Genomic DNA, 17,585 nt, shown 5'->3' with positions numbered 1-17,585 from the left:
ACGCCTAATCCTGTCGCCTCGTACCTGAAATTTCTGCTGTCTGCTCGTTTTGTTGTTCCTTGAGCTCGCCAACGTGAACTGTCCTTTCTTTCTTCGACTGTGTGTGGCGAATTTTGCAGATCACTGGAGAGACGAAATCTACCACTTGGTAAGGGCCATCGTACCTCGGGGCTAGTTTTGCAGCGAATCCTTCAGCCGCTTTGGACAGGTGATGTTCCTTGGCCCACACTATATCGCCCACCGCTGGTGACCATTGTCTCCTTCTCAGATTGTAGTGTCTGGCTTGGTCCTGGGACGCCTTTTCCATATTTCGCCGCACGATATCGAATACCTCTCTTAGTTTGTTGGCATTTTCCTCAGGGGTCTCCGTAGCTCGTCCAGTTCCTAGGGTTTCCTTATCGTATAGGCTGCTGGGTAGACGTGGTTCCCTTCCCTGGGTAAGAAACGCCGGTGTATGGCCGGTGGATTCCGATGTGCTCGTGTTCACTGCTAGCATAATCTCCGGCCACTTCTCGTCCCAGTTTCTCTGGTCCTGCCCTGCGAACTGCGCAATCGTGGTCTTGACCGTTCTGTTTGCTCGTTCGGTTGGATCCTCTTGTGGTGTGTATGGCGCGGTGAATTGTTGACTGATACCCACCTCAGCCAGGAAATTTTTAAATATGCGGCTTGCAAACTGTACTCCATTGTCCGTTATGACCACCTTCGGGACCCCGTACCTTGCGATTATGCGCTCCCTAAACGCCTTCTTGAGCGACTCTGCCGTCGCACTGCGTAGGGGCACCAGTTCCGTCCATTTCGAAAACCTGTCTATCATGACCAGCAGCATTTGGTTCCCGTGCTTAGATCTTGGTAGGGGTCCAACGAAGTCTGCACATACCGTGGCCCATGGTTCCTCCGGCACTTGGGTCAACATCTTCCCAGCCGCCTGCATCTGATTGGGCTTAAACCGCATGCAAATCTCGCATTTTCGTATGTGGGCTCGGGCGTCTCTATGCATGCCTGGCCAGTAGTATCGGGCTGCCAACCGTGCAATTGTCCTTCGGCTTCCTACGTGTCCCGCGGACGGTGCGTCGTGGTTTTCCCTCAACACTGTTTCTCGTAGCGACTTCGGGACGCACATCTTCCATGACGCGACGTCTTCACTGCCTGCTCGGTGAGGTATGTTTCTGTACAGTGTCTCACCATCCATAACATAGTCCGGGTACTTCTGCGGTTGGGTCCTTATCTTTTCGCCCATGTCCTTGATCCAGCTGCACTCTCCTGAGGTTATTGTTGCCGATGCCTCTTTTACTCCTCGTAGCGTCTCTGGTAGTGGTTGTCTTAATAATGCGTCGGCCACCACGTTTAGCTGACCCTTTCTGTACGCTATCTCAAAGTCGTACTGTTGTAGCTCCAGGGCCCATCTGGCGATCCTTCCTGAAGGGCTTTCGATGCTGTTGAGCCACTTCAGGGCCATGTGGTCGGTTACTACCTTAAAGTGGTAACCTTCCAGATATGGCCTGAGCTTCCGGATCGCCCAGACGATCGCCAAGCACTCCTTCTCCGTTGTCGAGTAGTTCTTTTCCGCGCCGTTCAGTGTTCGGCTCGAGTAGGAGATTACTCTTTCGCCCTTTTCGGTGTCCTGGGTCAGTATCGCTCCGATGCCGTAGTCGCTGGCGTCTGTTTGCAGGATGAAAGTTCTACTGAAGTCCGGGCATGCTAGCACTGGATCTGCCACGAGTCTTGCCTTAACCTCCTCAAACGCCATCTGGTGCTCTGGTGTCCACTCCCACTTACTGCCTTTGCGCAGCAGATCGTTCAGGGGTTTGACGATTCTGGAAAAATCTGGTACAAACCGGCGGTACCACGACGCTACTCCTAGGTATTGCCGGAGCTCTTTGACAGTCGATGGCGGTTCTAGTTCGGCGATGGCGGCTACTTTTTCTGGATCTGTTCCTATTCCCTCGCTAGTCACTCGATGACCCAGGTACAGCAGCTCCTTTTTGAAGAATTGGCATTTTTCTGGATTCAGCCTCAGATTTGCCTCCTTTAGACGCCGGAACACTTCCCTCAGGTTTCTTTTGTGTTCTTCCAGCGTGCGACCGATCACTATTATGTCATCCTGGTAAGCAAATGCGTGAGGTGACATCTCGGGGCCAATTACTTGGTCCAAGACTCGCTGAAACGTTGCCGACGCCGAGTGAAGTCCGAACGGCATTACCCTCCACTGAAACAGACCTTTGCCTGGTACCGTAAATGCTGTATATTGCCTGCTACTTTCTTCCAGTGGGATCTGCCAGTATCCATCCTTCAGGTCCAAACTGCTGATGTACCGCGCTTCTCTTAGTTGATCTAGGATGTAGTTTATGCGGGGCATTGGGTAGGCATCCTTCACTGACTTCGCGTTGATCTGCCTGAAGTCGACACACAGTCTCCACTTGCCTGTCTTCTTTTTCACCATCACGATGGGGGAGCTGTATGGGCTCTTTGAATGCTCTATGAACCCCATTTGGAGAAGCTCGTCCACCTTTGCGTTGATTTCCCCTTGAATTTTTGGGTTCTTTGGGTAGTATCTCTGCTTGATTGGCTTGTCGTCCTTCATTTTGATCTGGTGTTCTGCCATATTCGATGTTCCCGACATTGTGCTGAAGTCTGCCAGCTCTGTTTCAAGGAACGCTGTAGTATCGTCCAACTCGTTTACTTGTTGAACGACTGCTACTGATAGCTTCTCCTCGAGCCATCCATTGTGTCGGTTCCTGGCTGGTATTATTATTTGGTGTCCAGCACACCTTATCTCGGTTCCGACTTGTTTCAGGAAGTTCCATCCCAACACTAATGGATCCACTACCCCGGGTAAAATCAACAGACTCATGGTCACTTGTTTGTTGCCGAATTTGACCTCCACCTCGAGCTGCGCATTAATTCCGCCGCACCTTCCATCTGCCAACCTAACTTGCCGTCTCGTCCTGGTAATCTTTCCTAGAGCAGCAATATTGTCCGCCAATTCTTCGCTAACGAAGCTTGCCGTTGCTCCGGTGTCGATTGTGGCTTTGTAGCTTTTCCCACCAATCATCACAGCTGCGGACAACTGCTGCTCCTCCTCGATTAGCTCGCCCGTTAGTTTGGAGAGGTGGCATTGTGCGATCCCCGCTCGCCTCTCTGCGGCTGAGATCGCTGGCCATTTCCCGATCGTTGGCAGCAATCGACGCTCCTAACACCCACCTTGCCGCATATCCAGCAAAACAGCAGCCGCTGGTTACGACATCCTCTAGCCCAGTGTCCGTTCCCACCGCATTTCCGACAGGCCTCCTGCGGGTCTGTGATATGGGTGGCATCTTGTGTCCTCTGTGTGTTGCTTGGCGGCCTCCACAAGGTATTGTTTGGCTGTCTCTGTTGCTTTGGGGGTGGTGTCCCATGACCGTTTCCTCGTATGTCCTGGTTATCTGTCTCCTCGCATCTTCTGCATGTCACCTGTGTTGGTGACGCCGACTTGGTCCTTGAGAACTTGTTCTCCTGTGCGAAAACTTCCCGTTCCTTTTCAAGTTCTTCGTACTCGTCTGCTAATATCATCAGCGTGTCCAGGTCCGACACTTTGTATGCCCTTAGGAAGATCCTTAGACTAGGGGTGCAGTTTTCCTTGATGATCCTTAGGGTCTCTTTAGCGGAGTAATTAAGTGGCCTCACCATCGTCTGCATGTCGATCATGTAGTCCTTGAACGACTCGCTGAAGCCTTGCTTCCTTTGCCGGACCTGGTCCGCCAGCCTGGTGAAACTTTCAATGAATTCTGCCCAAGTTCTCCACTGCTTATTGTTGGCGATGAACCATTTCAAAGCCCTTCCTTTTAGCAACTCCGGCATTGCTCGAGGGATCATATCGAGCTCCAAACCGTACGTGTTGGCGGACCATTCTACTTGCTCCAGGAACTCGAATGGTTTTTCCGCCCCGTCGAACCTGAACGACCATTCACGGACCTGTTTAGCGACCTTTGCATAGTCCGACTGGCTTGGTCTCGGGGTTAGCGCTGCTGCTTTCTTTTCTTGGCTTGATTCTCTCCTGTGGGCCTCTTTTTGCATGTTGTCAATGCTCAGGCTTGCCACAAAGTTGTCCCCTTCAGCGTTCGTTAGCGTAATGCTTGGGCCAGATCTGTCGTAGTACGTTGCCTCCAGCTCGGCCCAGATGTCGACAGTGCCTTCCTCATGTCGTCTAGCCTGCCCTCCAGGGCGACATTGAGCCTCTGTGCGACATGGGCGAAGTCTTCCTTCTTGAGGCGGTAAATCCACTTCTTTCCCATTTTTACTGAGCTGTTCTCACTGTTGGGACAATCACGTTGGGCGCCAGATGTAACGAACTGATTTTGTGTGTCTGCTCGCTACGAGATTCGTGCGGCTAGCTCAGAAGATTGTGCGTTCGTCCCACCAAATTTATATGACGTGATTGCCCGTAGATCAGTGAGAAAACAAAGTGTTCAACTGGTAACAGTGGGATTTATTCTCGTGGTATTAGTACAGCGGGTGTGTGGCTGGGCTGGCTTCGGTATCTCTTGGCTCTGGTTCCGCCGGCTGCTGGCGCTCCTCTTTCTGGCTCCTCGACGCGTTGACTCGTCCTCCTCTGGATCCTGGGTCTCGGGACGCTCGTAATGGCCGCCTCTGCTTGCTTACCGACGCGTTGCCTCGGGGTCGCTTGTTGCGCCTTAGACCCGCAGAGAGTTCGGCCTTGTGGGCTTAGGGAAGCGTCACCGTTCTCAGACTAGGGTGAACAAGCCCTGCTCTCCAGGCTGACGCCTTTCGAGGCAATTCCTGTCCCTTGCTCTGTCCCGGACGGTCCCGCTAGGTTCTTGCTCAGTTCGCGCTGACAGTCAAGGCTGCCGCCCGGAGGCAGTCTAGCGGTTCACTTCGCTTTACGCCTAGCGCAGACGAACGTTCCACCCGGCTTCACCCTAATGCGTGACGTCCGCGACGCTCCTGCGCTCCCCAATGAGCTCCGCGCGGCGATGGTAACGTGGCTGCCGGAAATGTCTGCTGGCGTCGCTGTCGATGTCCTCTGCGCTGTCTTCTGACCAGTATCTCGTTGTTCTGGCGCTCGGGGAGCTGGGCGGTCGCTGCTCGGGAACTTCGCCGGTAATCGCAGGGCTCTCCAGGCTGCCGCCTCTTGAAACCGCAAATCGATCTACCACTCGTCCGTCACGCCAGGTCCTGCTTGGTCGGGCAAGGTACGCTGGGTCGCAGACAACTTTCCTCCCCAAGCTGACGGCTCTTCGTCGTAGGACTCTTTTGCTTGTCTCTGACAGACCCGCCGGGCGACTCGCCAGGGTGTGGTCGTGACATAGTTAGAAAACAAACGCCTTGACTTAGCCGCGTGATGCCTTTCAGAACTCAGCCACCTGTGTCTCAATTCGGAGATTCCTGATGTCCTAATCCCGAACGTCTCGACGTGGCGATCTTGCTCCTTGTATGCTTCCCACGGCGCTGCTTCCGACGACTCGCTTGGTTGTAGCTCCCTCGTAGACTATTTGCTTGACTGACTGTTTATTTGGTACTTTAATTGATCTTGAAGGTTTGACTCCTCGTGATCGACTGATGCAGCTGCCAGCGCTCTGCGGCCTTATATAGGGCCTCCGGGAACCGTTATTTCCCTTTTGCGCACGGCCCGCTGGATCTCTCCACTCTGGGTCCAAAGTCTGTGCCTCCTGGATGACCCACTTCTCCTTCACGTACCGCTTTCAATCGATGCTCCGCCCACTGCTGCAGTCCCGCTGATTCCCGGGCCGCTTGTGGCACGCCTGTGTGCCGCTCCACTGCCGAGATGTGGCACTTCCTCTCCCGGTCCAAAGTTCACGGGAGAGTCCAAAGTCCGGTGGAGTTCCGTTATCCCCTTTTGCATACGGCACTCTTGCTCTGCCCGCGAAGTCTCCATTCTCTCTCGATCTCCATCCTTGGTCTCCAATCTCTCTCGCTCTCCTTCATTGGTCTCCAAACTCTCTCGCTCTCCTTCGTTGGTCTCCAAACTCTCTCGATCTCCTTCATTGGTCTCCAAACTCTCTCGCTCTCCTTCGTTGGTCTCCAAACTCTCTCGATCTCCTCGCCGCGCCGTTACTACGCGAATTCGCCGCGTATCTGGTAAGCGGCCGGCCATCTGCTGCTGCTTCTATTTGTGGGGAGTTATTCAACTCCTCACATTCCCCCCTTACTTCGGGAAACATTTAAGACTGGTTCCTACTCTCCGGCGTTTCCTTGCTTATCCTAGCCTTTGAGTCCTTGTGATTCCCGCGGCGCTCCCTCGTTGCTCCCTCGATGCTCCCTCGACGCTCTTAACCCCCTTGAGTTTCTACAGCGGGGGTCATCCGCCTCGTAGCAACTTTAAATCTCCCGCGCCGATATTTCCTGTGTTCCCACTGGGACATCGATACTCCTGGGCTATCGATCCCCAACTCGCTGCTCATTGCTGCGTCTCACTCCTTTCCGTGTTTCCTCCGCCTGGTCACACCATTCGTGCGTAATCGATATTTATTCGCATATCGATACCGACGGTGCGGCGTTGCCACCTGCTCGTTTGCGATATTTCCACCTTGGCCGATATTTCCATTGTCGTGTGCCCATCGATCGCACTATCGTCCAGTGCCAATCGATCGCCTATCGAGGCGCCCCCTTCCCTGGCTCGTGGTGATTTTGCAACTTTCATACTATGAAATTCATAGGTTTCTTTTGCATTTCCTTCACTCCTTTTCATCTCATCCTTTCGTCCTCTCTCGCCCTTCACTCGTCCTCTGTTGGCAGCATCTGACTCCACATTGGCAGCTTTTGAGAGCGGTTGCGGAGAGGACTTCGCATTCGCTTCGCAACCAGGACAGCCGGTAAGTATTTATGATGTCTTTCTGCTTCCTGCATTAAGCCCCCTTTAAATTTCAGGTTGCTGGTGCGGCCCATACATGCCCCGTTCCTTTTCTTGTTTTTAGTCAACTTTTGGTGTGGTGCGTGTTTCTGTTTTTTTTTTTTTTGTGACCAGCTGGCTACGGTGTAGATCTGATTCTGCACCGTCCTCCCCTTTTCCTCGGGTAACAACTAGACGAGCTCGTCCGGCGCATTCCGTATAGAATCTCCGGATGCTGCGGTGTATGTCTGGACTGCGCGTCTTGTGTTGCTTGTCTCCTTCCGCGCATACTCTCTTCTACGTTACCCGTATCCTTGTGCCGTTTTGTAAGTGTCCCTTCCGCCTGGCGTTATCGCGGATGACTCTGGCAACTGCCCGACGCTGAATCCTGTTGCCTTGCGGTCGGGATCACCATCCATCCCTATCCACGTCCTTGTGCCCTACCCTTATGGTTGACCTTTCTGCGTGGCGTGTGGATGACTCTCGCTTCGGCCTGACGCCTAATCCTGCCGCCTCGTACCCGTTGTTAGACATCTGATGTTTCTGCTGTCTGCTCGTTTACTTGTTGCTTGAGCTCGCCAACGTGAACTGTCTTTTCTTTCTTCGACTGTGTGTGGCGAATTTTGCAGATCACTGGAGAGACGAAATCTACAACCTGGTAAGGGCCATCGTACCTCGGGGCTAGTTTTGCAGCGAATCCTTCGGCCGCTTTGGACAGGTGATGTTCCTTGGCCCACACTATGTCGCCCACCGCTGGTGACCATTGCCTCCTTCTCAGATTGTAGTGTCTGGCTTGGTCCTGGGACGCCTTTCCATATTTCGCCGCACGATCTCGAATACCTCTTTTAGTTTGTTGGCATTTTCCTCAGGGGTCTCCGTAGCTCGTCCAGTGCCTAGGGTTTCCTTATCATATAGGCTGCTGGGTAGACGTGGTTCTGTTCCCTGGGTAAGAAACGCCGGTGTATGGCCAGTGGATTCCGATGTGCTCGTGTTCACTGCTAGCATAATCTCCGGCCACTTCTGGTCCCAGTTTCTCTGGTCCTGCCCTGCGAACTGCGCAATCATGGTCTTGACCGTTCTGTTCGCTCGATCGGTCGGATTTTCTTGTGGTGTGTATGGTGCAGTGAACTGTTGTCTGATACCCATCTCAGCCAGAAAACTCTTGAAGATACGGCTTGTAAACTGCACTCCGTTGTCCGTTATGACCACCTTCGGGACCCCGTACCTTGCGATTATGCGCTCCCTAAACGCCTTCTTGAGCGACTCTGCTGTCGCACTGCGTAGGGGCACCAGTTCCGTCCATTTCGAAAACCTGTCTATCATGACCAGCAGCATTTGGTTCCCGTGCTTAGATCTTGGTAGGGGTCCAACGAAGTCTGCACATACCGTGGCCCATGGTTCCTCCGGCACTTGGGTCAACATCTTCCCAGCCGCCTGCATCTGATTGGGCTTAAACCGCATGCAAATCTCGCATTTTCGTATGTGGGCTCGGGCGTCTCTATGCATGCCTGGCCAGTAGTATCGGGCTGCCAACCGTGCAATTGTCCTTCGGCTTCCTACGTGTCCCGCGGACGGTGCGTCGTGGTTTTCCCTCAACACTGTTTCTCGTAGCGACTTCGGGACGCACATCTTCCATGACGCGACGTCTTCACTGCCTGCTCGGTGAGGTATGTTTCTGTACAGTGTCTCACCATCCATAACATAGTCCGGGTACTTCTGCGGTTGGGTCCTTATCTTTTCGCCCATGTCCTTGATCCAGCTGCACTCTCCTGAGGTTATTGTTGCCGATGCCTCTTTTACTCCTCGTAGCGTCTCTGGTAGTGGTTGTCTTGATAATGCGTCGGCCACCACGTTTAGCTGGCCCTTTCTGTACGCTATCTCAAAGTCGTACTGTTGTAGCTCCAGGGCCCATCTGGCGATCCTTCCTGAAGGGCTTTCGATGCTGTTGAGCCACTTCAGGGCCATGTGGTCGGTTACTACCTTAAAGTGGTAACCTTCCAGATATGGCCTGAGCTTCCGGATCGCCCAGACGATCGCCAAGCACTCCTTCTCCGTTGTCGAGTAGTTCTTTTCCGCGCCGTTCAGTGTTCGGCTCGAGTAGGAGATTACTCTTTCGCCCTTTTCGGTGTCCTGGGTCAGTATCGCTCCGATGCCGTAGTCGCTGGCGTCTGTTTGCAGGATGAAAGTTCTACTGAAGTCCGGGCATGCTAGCACTGGATCTGCCACGAGTCTTGCCTTAACCTCCTCAAACGCCATCTGGTGCTCTGGTGTCCACTCCCACTTACTGCCTTTGCGCAGCAGATCGTTCAGGGGTTTGACGATTCTGGAAAAATCTGGTACAAACCGGCGGTACCACGACGCTACTCCTAGGTATTGCCGGAGCTCTTTGACAGTCGATGGCGGTTCTAGTTCGGCGATGGCGGCTACTTTTTCTGGATCTGTTCCTATTCCCTCGCTAGTCACTCGATGACCCAGGTACAGCAGTTCCTTTTTGAAGAATTGGCATTTTTCTGGATTCAGCCTCAGATTTGCCTCCTTTAGACGCCGGAACACTTCCCTCAGGTTTCTTTTGTGTTCTTCCAGCGTGCGACCGATCACTATTATCTCATCCTGGTAAGCAAATGCGTGAGGTGACATCTCGGGGCCAATTACTTGGTCCAAGACTCGCTGAAACGTTGCCGACGCCGAGTGAAGTCCGAACGGCATTACCCTCCACTGAAACAGACCTTCGCCTGGTACCGTAAATGCTGTATATTGCCTGCTACTTTCTTCCAGTGGGATCTGCCAGTATCCATCCTTCAGCTCCAAACTGCTGATGTACCGCGCTTCTCTTAGTTGATCTAGGATGTAGTTTATGCGGGGCATTGGGTAGGCATCCTTCATTGATCTGCCTGAAGTCGACACACAGTCTCCACTTGCCTGTCTTCTTTTTCACCATCACGATGGGGGAGCTGTATGGGCTCTTTGAATGCTCTATGAACCCCATTTGGAGAAGCTCGTCCACCTTTGCGTTGATTTCCCCTTGAATTTTTGGGTTCTTTGGGTAGTATCTCTGCTTGATTGGCTTGTCGTCCTTCATTTTGATCTGGTGTTCTGCCATATTCGATGTTCCCGACATTGTGCTGAAGTCTGCCAGCTCTGTTTCAAGGAACGCTGTAGAATCGTCCAACTCGTTTACTTGTTGAACGACTGCTACTGATAGCTTCTCCTCGAGCCATCCATTGTGTCGGTTCCTGGCTGGTATTATTATTTGGTGTCCAGCACACCTTATCTCGGTTCCGACTTGTTTCAGGAAGTTCCATCCCAACACTAATGGATCCACTACCCCGGGTAAAATCAACAGGCTCATGGTCACTTGTTTGTTGCCGAATTTGACCTCCACCTCGAGCTGCGCATTAATTCCGCCGCACCTTCCATCTGCCAACCTAACTTGCCGTCTCGTCCTGGTAATCTTTCCTAGAGCAGCAATATTGTCCGCCAATTCTTCGCTAACGAAGCTTGCCGTTGCTCCGGTGTCGATTGTGGCTTTGTAGCTTTTCCCACCAATCATCACAGCTGCGGACAACTGCTGCTCCTCCTCGATTAGCTCGCCCGTTAGTTTGGAGAGGTGGCATTGTGCGATCCCCGCTCGCCTCTCTGCGGCTGAGATCGCTGGCCATTTCCCGATCGTTGGCAGCAATCGACGCTCCTAACACCCACCTTGCCGCATATCCAGCAAAACAGCAGCCGCTGGTTACGACATCCTCTAGCCCAGTGTCCGTTCCCACCGCATTTCCGACAGGCCTCCTGCGGGTCTGTGATATGGGTGGCATCTTGTGTCCTCTGTGTGTTGCTTGGCGGCCTCCACAAGGTATTGTTTGGCTGTCTCTGTTGCTTTGGGGGTGGTGTCCCATGACCGTTTCCTCGTATGTCCTGGTTATCTGTCTCCTCGCATCTTCTGCATGTCACCTGTGTTGGTGACGCCGACTTGGTCCTTGAGAACTTGTTCTCCTGTGCGAAAACTTCCCGTTCCTTTTCAAGTTCTTCGTACTCGTCTGCTAATATCATCAGCGTGTCCAGGTCCGACACTTTGTATGCCCTTAGGAAGATCCTTAGACTAGGGGTGCAGTTTTCCTTGATGATCCTTAGGGTCTCTTTAGCGGAGTAATTAAGTGGCCTCACCATCGTCTGCATGTCGATCATGTAGTCCTTGAACGACTCGCTGAAGCCTTGCTTCCTTTGCCGGACCTGGTCCGCCAGCCTGGTGAAACTTTCAATGAATTCTGCCCAAGTTCTCCACTGCTTATTGTTGGCGATGAACCATTTCAAAGCCCTTCCTTTTAGCAACTCCGGCATCGCTCGAGGGATCATATCGAGCTCCAAACCGTACGTGTTGGCGGACCATTCTACTTGCTCCAGGAACTCGAATGGTTTTTCCGCCCCGTCGAACCTGAACGACCATTCACGGACCTGTTTAGCGACCTTTGCATAGTCCGACTGGCTTGGTCTCGGGGTTAGCGCTGCTGCTTTCTTTTCTTGGCTTGATTCTCTCCTGTGGGCCTCTTTTTGCATGTTGTCAATGCTCAGACTTGCCACCAGGTTGTCCCCTTCAGCGTTCGTTAGCGTAATGCTTGGGCCGGCTCTGTCGTAGTATGTTGCCTCCAGCTCGGCCCAGATGTCGACGAGTTGTGGATCATTCTCTGTTTCGGAGTAGTATTCCGATAGTGCCTTCCTCATGTCGTCTAGCCTGCCCTCCAGGGCGACATTGAGCCTCTGTGCGACATGGGCGAAGTCTTCCTTCTTGAGGCGGTAAATCCACTTCTTTCCCATTTTTACTGTGCTGTTCTCACTGTTGGGACAATCACGTTGGGCGCCAGATGTAACGAACTGATTTTGTGTGTCTGCTCGCTACGAGATTCGTGCGGCTAGCTCAGAAGATTGTGCGTTCGTCCCACCAAATTTATATGACGTGATTGCCCGTAGATCAGTGAGAAAACAAAGTGTTCAACTGGTAACAGTGGGATTTATTCTCGTGGTATTAGTACAGCGGGTGTGTGGCTGGGCTGGCTTCGGTATCTCTTGGCTCTGGTTCCGCCGGCTGCTGGCGCTCCTCTTTCTGGCTCCTCGACGCGTTGACTCGTCCTCCTCTGGATCCTGGGTCTCGGGACGCTCGTAGTGGCCGCCTCTGCTTGCTTGCCGACGCGTTGCCTCGGGGTCGCTTGTTGCGCCTTAGACCCGCAGAGAGTTCGGCCTTGTGGGCTTAGGGAAGCGTCACCGTTCTCAGACTAGGGTGAACATGCCTTGCTCTCCAGGCTGACGCCTTTCGAGGCAAAACCTGTCCCTTGCTCTGTCCCGGACGGTCCCGCGACGCTCCTGCGCTCCCCAATGAGCTCCGCGCGGCGATGGTAACGTGGCTGCCGGAAACGTCTGCTGGCGTCGCTGTCGATGTCCTCTGCGCTGTCTTCTGACCAGTATCTCGTTGTTCTGGCGCTCGGGGAGCTGGGCGGTCGCTGCTCGGGAACTTCGCCGGTAATCGCAGGGCTCTCCAGGCTGCCGCCTCTTGAAACCGCAAATCGATCTACCGCTCGTCCGTCACGCCAGGTCCTGCTTGGTCGGGCAAGGTACGCTGGGTCGCAGACAACTTTCCTCCCCAAGCTGACGGCTCTTCGTCGTAGGACTCTTTTGCTTGTCTCTGACAGACCCGCCGGGCGATTCGCCAGGGTGTGGTCGTGACAAAGTTAGAAAACAAACGCCTTGACTTAGCCGCGTGATGCCTTTCAGAACTCAGCCACCTGTGTCTCAATTCGGAGGTTCCTGATGTCCTAATCCCGAACGTCTCGACGTGGCGATCTTGCTCCTTGTATGCTTCCCACGGCGCTGCTTCCGACGACTCGCTTGGTTGTAGCTCCCTCGTAGATTACTTGCTTGACTGATTGCTCACTTGGTACTTTGACTGATCTTGAAGGCTTGACTCCCCGTGATCGACTGATGCAGCTGCCAGCGCTCTGCGGCCTTATATAGGGCCTCCAAGCACCGTTATTTCCCTTTTGCGCACGGCCCGCTGGATCTCTCCACTCTGGGTCCAAAGTCCGTGCCTCCTGGATGACCCACTTCTCCTTCACGTACCGCTTTCAATCGATGCTCCGCCCACTGCTGCAGTCCCGCTGATTCCCGGGCCGCTTGTGGCACGCCTGTGTGCCGCTCCACTGCCGAGATGTGGCACTTCCTCTCCCGGTCCAAAGTTCACGGGAGAGTCCAAAGTCCGGTGGAGTTCCGTTATCCCCTTTTGCATACGGCACTCTTGCTCTGCCCGCGAAGTCTCCATTCTCTCTCGATCTCCATCCTTGGTCTCCAATCTCTCTCGCTCTCCTTCATTGGTCTCCAAACTCTCTCGCTCTCCTTCGTTGGTCTCCAAACTCTCTCGATCTCCTTCATTGGTCTCCAAACTCTCTCGCTCTCCTTCGTTGGTCTCCAAACTCTCTCGATCTCCTCGCCGCGCCGTTACTACGCGAATTCGCCGCGTATCTGGTAAGCGGCCGGCCATCTGCTGCCGCTTCTATTTGTGGGGAGTTATTCAACTCCTCACAGGGCGTGGCAAATTTTTTTTGGGGTCAATCGATAGGTTAGGTTAGCTTAGGTTAGGGCGGCTGTCGGACTATAGACCGACACACTTACACCTCTATGGGTCCATTGTGATACCGCATGATCTCGGTTTTCCTTCTCTAGGGTCCCGTTTCTAGTAGTTTCAACCTGTGTTAAGCTGATCAGCATGTCTTCCACCCGAAAGATTTAACAAAGGCACTTATGTTTTTGAGATTAATCTCCGATATTTCGGTAAGAGCGTCGATGAAGGGACTTCTTAAGTGTTTCAGTCTGAATCTGCATAGGGCTGGGCAGAAGCAGAGAAGGTGTTCTACCGTTTCCACTTCTTCCTCATCCCTGCAGCTTCTGCAGAAATCATTTTGCGGGGCTTTTAGCTTGCCGGCATGTGCGCCAACAAGCCAGTGGCTTGTAAGAGCTCGAATCAACATGCCACACTCTGTGTGGCTGAGTTTGAGTAATTCCGAGGTTTTTTTGTTGTTAATCAGAGGCCATGTCTGGTGAGAGATACGACACTGTGGTGCGTTTTGCCAATGGGTGTTGGCTAGTGTGTTGAAGCAGTTTTTTATATTTAGCTTGCTAGTTGCCATGGGCATATCGACATTCTCCTCTCCTGGGAGGAGAGTCTTGGTGGTGCCCTGCCTGGCTAACTCGTCCGCTATGCAGTTGCCTACGATGTCCCGGTGACCCGGAACCCATATTAGGCCGATAGTATACTGATTTGCCATCTCGTGGAGAGATCTGCGACAGTCTGCAATTGTACGGGAGTTGGTGTTTGTCGAGTAGATCGATTTAATAGCCGCTTGGCTATCACTATATATTTTTAGGTGTCCTCTTTGGAGGCTAAAGTTCCCTAAACAGGTTAGTGCTTCTTTTATAGCGTGGACCTCCGCCTGAAAGACGATACAGTGGTCCGGGAGCCTGAATGACTTTCTGATATCTAATTGTTCGGAGTATACACCTCTGCCAACGTGTCCTTCTAATTTGGAGCCATCTGTATAGAAACAGATTGCGTCCGTCGTGCCCGGTCGGCCCTGCTCCCATTCGTCTCTATCTGGACTCAGGGCCTCAAAGGGTGTTGATGAGAGCAAAAACTGAATTGGTTTTACAGCAGCCCACACTACCAAATTGAAGGCAGTTCTGGCGGTTCTAGGGATTGTTCTTAAAAAGATAAATGAGGTCGATATTTCTTATATCGGTACCTCGAGAATTATCGAGTGCTTATACATAACATAAGAAACTAAAAGTTAAATTGAAATTATGGCGACAACATACCCCCTCCTGTAATTGATCCTAGGGGGTCAGTTACCATCTTCTAAGCCGACATCTAAGACCGCAATCTTGGTGGCTGGACCCCATCCTGCGTTTTAATAGAGGCTCGACGAACTTGTCCGTCCTTGGCGGGGATAGTGTTGGTCACGCGGCCCTTAAGCCATAAATTTATAGGCAAGTTTTCGTCGACGATAATGACTACGCTTCCGACTGATATAGGGGGACATCTTTTGAAACATTTTGTCCGTTTAGTAAGTACCGGAGTAAACTCCTTCACCCAGTGTTGCCAAAAGCGATCTCCAAAAAGTTTTACCTCGTTCCAATGACGTCTTAAATTCATCTTCTCTTCCTTGATTGGTTTGTACCCATTCGATGAACCCATTAGCAGGTGGTTTGGAGTCAGCGCGGAGTCGTCCTCGGAGTCCAGGCTGACGAAAGTTAACGGACGTGAGTTTATGATGAACTGTGCTTCCATTAGAGCACACCTCAGGCTTTCGTCGTTGAATGAGTAATTAGGGCAGATGCTTTTTAGGACTGTTTTGGTTGTGCGGACTAATCTTTCCCAAGCACCGCCCATGTGAGGGGCTCCTGGAGGGTTAAATTGCCATTTAATGCCGTCGAACTTGAGTGCTATTTTATCGAAGTCGATCTTGATCAGCTCCTCTGGTAATGCCTTCTCCGTGGCCGTGAAATTAGTGCCATTATCGGAATAAATTTCTCTTGGTGTCCCACGAAGTGCCATGAAATTCGTGAAACACATCACACAGGAGCTTGTATCGAGGCTGTGAGCGATCTCGAAGTGGACTGCACGCAGGGTTAAGCAGGTAAACTACGCAACCCATCTCTTCTCTTTGCGTCTTCCAACGTTGACTAGGATAGGCCCAAAATAATCAACGCCGGTTCACGTGAATGGTTTTTCAAAACTGGTCAACTTAGCTTTTGGAACCGGGGACATTTGTGGAGGCTGTGACATTGCGCAACGAATCTTACATAACTGGCAGGATTTTCTTACGGATTTGTGTAGTACTCTTAGGCGCAGAATATAAAATATGGATTTTATATCATTTATCACGGTTTCGTTAGCGAGGTGATGATATTTTTCGTGATAGAACCGGACTAATAAGAATGTTACTCGGCTCTCTGGTGGATATATTATAGCGTCCATAGTATATCCGACTGCGTTCACTCGTCCTTTAGTGCGAAGGATTCCGTTATCGTCCAGATATGCGTTTAATCCAGTCAATCTGCTTTTTGCGCTTATTGGTTTTTTGATAATCAATGAATGGATTTCATCCGTAAACTCGAGCCTCTGTGCTTCTTTGTATAGTAGGGTCTGCGCTTCTTTGACGTGAAATTCGGTCACTGCTGACGGCATATCAGTCCTTTGGCATTAAGCGTGAAGTCGCTGGATATATAGAGACATGTTTGCGACGGCTCTGTATAGGCGCCGCCAATCGGAAAAATATTCCACGTCGAGTAAGACTTTATTCGCACTACGAGTTGTGAAGACGTGTTTGCGTAGTTCGGTTGTATCGATCTCCGTTGCTCGTGATGGAACTGTTGGCCACTTACTGGGTTCGCTTTCCACAAAGCCACTCCGTACAGTAGGATTGGCTTGATTACCGCTGTGTATATCCAGTTAACTATTCTTGGGGACATGCCCCATCTTAGCCCGATTGCTTTTTTACAGGAGTAAAGTGCAATGGTCGCTTTTTTGGTTCTCTCTTGGTTGTTTAAGCCCCATTTGAGGCGTTTATCTAGTACAAACCCCAAGTACCTGGCGTGATCGCTAAAAGAGAGATTACAAGTGTTTAGAATGGGTGGGTTGAGTTGTGGAATTTTGTATCTATTTGTAAATAGAACAAGTTCCGTTTTCGAGGGATTTACCCCGAGTCCGTTCGCTATCGTCCATTTCGATAGTATTTTAAGTTTAGCGGTCATAAGATCGCAAAGTGTTTGTGGATATTTTCCATTAAAGATGATGGCGACGTCGTCTGCGTATGCCACAACCTTACCACCTCCTCCTTCCAGAATCCGCAGTAGTTTATTTACTGCGATATTCCACAGAAGGGGTGATAGTACACCTCCTTGCGGGGTGCCTCTGTTCACTAGTCTAGTCTGGGTTGAGGTCCCTACTGTGGCTGTGACCATTCTGCTTATCAGCAATTTATGGATCAACCTCACCAATGGCGGCTCAACCCCTAGTTCTGTGAGAGATTCTGTTATATGTCTCTATGTCAAGGAAGGCGATCAGTGTGTATTCCTTGGTGCTGACTGATTTCTCGATGCACTTTTACCACCAAGTGTAGCGCCGATTCGGTTGACTTACCTTTGGTGTAAGCTTGCTGTGCTTCTGATATTTGTGTCGGGTCTACGGTTGCCCTTATGTGTAGGCTTATTATTCTTTCAAATCTCTTAAGCAGGAATGATGTTAGGCTTATTGGCCTAAAATCCTTTGCTGTGGTGTGAGTGGCCTTCCCTGCCTTGAAAATGAAAACCACCTTTGGTTCTTGACACGCTGTTGGTAGTTCTCCTACCGCCAGGATGGATTGGAAGATTTTTTTCAACCAGTTTATGGCTATTTGTCCTGCTTGTTGGATGTGAGCCGGTGTAATCCCGTCCGGTCCCGGCGATTTGTATGGTTTGAAACTATGAATGTTGCGGTCTGATAGGAGTGAATCTAATTCGATTCCCTCTCCTGCTCCTCTTTCAGGAGGATGACCTGTTTTTTGGCTCCCCGGGAAGAGAGCGTCTAGGAGCAGGTCCAAGGACTCTTTACTGGAGTCTGACCATGATCCATTTGCTTTTTGAAGAAAGCCCAAAGGCGCAGCTGTCCTAGAGAGTATTTTCCTGAGCCTTGCGGCATCAGTTGTTTTTTCTATGTCAG

General features: G+C 51.7%; 1 protein-coding gene across 11 annotated transcripts in view; it reads left to right on the top strand.

Moving 5' to 3' along the window:
- Window positions 1–17,585, top strand: part of LOC139353985 (tyrosine-protein phosphatase non-receptor type 21-like) — a 358,621-nt gene that overhangs the window by 98,759 nt on the left and 242,277 nt on the right. The window lies entirely within an intron of this gene.

The sequence above is a fragment of the Drosophila suzukii genome (genome assembly GCF_043229965.1).
Source record: "Drosophila suzukii chromosome 2 unlocalized genomic scaffold, CBGP_Dsuzu_IsoJpt1.0 scf_2c, whole genome shotgun sequence".
Classification (NCBI taxonomy): domain Eukaryota; kingdom Metazoa; phylum Arthropoda; class Insecta; order Diptera; family Drosophilidae; genus Drosophila; species Drosophila suzukii.
The sequence above is the reverse complement of the archived record's forward strand: the minus strand, read 5'-3'. Positions and strand labels throughout refer to the sequence as shown.